Genomic DNA, 2,738 nt, shown 5'->3' with positions numbered 1-2,738 from the left:
ACCCCCGGTCCAACCTTTTTGAAACTTGGAGGGTGTGGAGAGGCACTCGATGCTATGCTGGAAATGTGGTGCCTCTACCTCAAAAATCAGCCCCCCCCCCCCCGCAGCTCCAGATACCCACGGATCAATTCTCCATTATACCCTATGGGAAGTGGTCTCCATAGGGAATAATGGAGTGCCCAACAGACATTTCAGGCCCTCTTCCACTTTCTGATGACCATGAACAGGGGGAAAGGGCCTCCAAACCAGGAGATCCCCTGCCCCCATGTCATGATCTGTGCTGTGTGGTGAGACAGAGGCCTAGTGGGCCCAGGGAGCCTGTGAAGCCTGTGTCTCAGTAGAAAGAGACAGCCTACAATCCCCAGAGTGCTTGGCGCTGGTTTCAGCCAATCAGCATCCAAGTAGGCTCTGAGGAGAACTGCTTAAAAGCTCTTTCAGGAGGCAAACACTGTTCTATCCTCGTGAGAGGCCAAGCAGGAAGGATGGCTGTTGTCTAGGAGGAAGACCCATACTCTGAGGGAGAGAGTGAGCAGGCCGAGGCCTGGGGCCTAACAGACTAGGAACACTTAAGTTTAGTCACGTTAGGGACTTAATGTTTATTTCCCTTCACCCGCGTTACTATAGTTTTTAAAGCACCTTATCTGTTCACTTCCCCTTTATTGATTTTCCTGTTTAAAATAAACCTTTTCGTTGTTCTTTGTTCCTCTGCCTGGTCTACACACCTATTTTCTTGGCCAAAGCAAGGGACAGGAAGGGCTTGGGAGGGGACTGTGGGCCTTCCAAGGGACCCTAATTCCAGAGTGGTGGCTAGGGTTGCCAAGTCCAACCCCCAAAATATCTGGGGACTTTGGGGGTGGAGCCAGGAGACACTGGGGTGGAGCTAGGGGGAGAGGGGGAAACGGCACCGGGGAGTGTGGCGAGCCACCCCATCTTGGAGCGGGCGACGCCGCTGCGCCACTGCCGCCTCTTCTCCGCTCGCCGTGGCTGCTCCTCCGAGATGGGCTCAGGCTGAGGCGTGGCGGCCGCCCACTCCGCCTCTGGGGTGGAATCGGAGGGGGGGGGTGGAGGCGGGCCGGGGGCGTGGCGAGCCCTAGAAGGGCCCGGATTCGCGGCTCGTCATGCTCCTGGCCTGCCTCCGCCCTCCCCTGGTTTTGCCTGCGCCGCTGCCGCCTCTTGGCTGCTCCTCCGAGATGGGCTCAGCCTGGGCCCATCTCGGAGGAGCAGCTGCGGTGGCGGGGAGGGGGCGGCGCGGCGGCCTCACCCGCTCCGGGATGGGGCGGCTCGCCATGCTCCTCGGCGCCATTTCCCCCCTCACCCTGCTTCCGTTTTTTGGGGAGCGGGGGAAGAGGGTGGAAATCCTGGGGTCCCCCGCCAGGGCGGGAGGGTTGGGAAGCCTAGTGGTGGCAGCGTCAGGTGGTACCCCCTTCTAGGTCATGACACCCCACCTGGGGATTGAAGCCTGGAGATAACTGTGTCAAAAATACTATAGTAATGCACTTCCATATATTATATACCATATAACAAGAACTTTCTGAATTGGTTAACAATCCCAGTATTGATATTAATCACAACGATGTATCAAATAATGAATTAAATAATATTGCAAATTCAGTTTCTGTTCATTTAAAGATACAGAGTCCACAATAGATGAAAAATTCCTTTTTTCTTCAGTACAGAAGTACCCGACAGGTGAAGACCATTCCTTCAGAATAGGAACAAACTTCAGAATTAAAGTGACACGCTTCACAGGTAAAATGGGGCTTTACTCTGCTCTGGTAAGACCTCACCTGGAGTATTGTGTTCAGTTTTGGGCACCACATTTTCAGAAGGATATAGACAAGCTGGAACGGGTCCAGAGGAGGGCAACAAAGATGGTGAGGGGTCTGGAGACCAAGTCCTATGAGCAAAGGCTGAAGGAGCTGGGGATGTTTAGCCTGGAGAGGAGGCAGCTGATAGGTGATAGGATCATCATCTTCAAGTACTTGAAGGGCTGTCTTAGAGAGGATGGTGTGAAATTGTTTTCTGTTGCCCTGGAAGGTAGGACCAGAACCAGTAGGTTGAAATTAAATCAAAAGAGTTTCCGGCTCAACATTAGGAAGAACTTCCTGAACTGTTAACAGCGGTTCCTCAGTGGAACAGGCTTCCTCAGGAGGCGGTGGGCTCTCCTTCCTTGGAGGTTTTAAACAAAGGCTGACAGCAATGCGAATCCTATGAATTTAGGGGGAGGTGTTTGTGAGTTTCCTGCATTGTGCAGGGGGTTGGACTAGATGACCCTAGAGGTTCCTTCCAACTATGATTCTATGTTTTGGTCGATCCTTCATCTGACAATTAATCACTTCTCTGGAACTAGTGCTCCGTCTATTAAATGCAGAAGCAATTGTCAATTTCATTCACTGGGCACAAACGGCTCTCTGTACAAGGCTTTTCGTACAGGGCCTACTGTAAACTCCAGGAGGAATGGCTACATCAGGGGTGTGTGGCCTAATATGCAAAGGAGTTCCTGCTACAAAAAAGCCGTCAGCTGACACTTTGTTTCTTCTGATGACCATTCTAGGCAATCCCACTCTGCCCTGACCCTTGGGGCAGTACAGCCCCCCATTTTCCTGGCCGCTGTCTGAGAGCTGCTACCACAGCTATCCTCTTAGAGTCCTGCCCTGGGATCAATGTTCCCTCTAAGCTGCAGAGTCTTGTGAGCAAAAATTCTACTTTGTGAGCTACTGGCAGAGCTTTTTTTATAG

Source organism: Heteronotia binoei, chromosome 20, assembly GCF_032191835.1.
Source record: "Heteronotia binoei isolate CCM8104 ecotype False Entrance Well chromosome 20, APGP_CSIRO_Hbin_v1, whole genome shotgun sequence".
NCBI lineage: Eukaryota > Metazoa > Chordata > Lepidosauria > Squamata > Gekkonidae > Heteronotia > Heteronotia binoei.
This window is presented reverse-complemented; position numbering follows the sequence as displayed.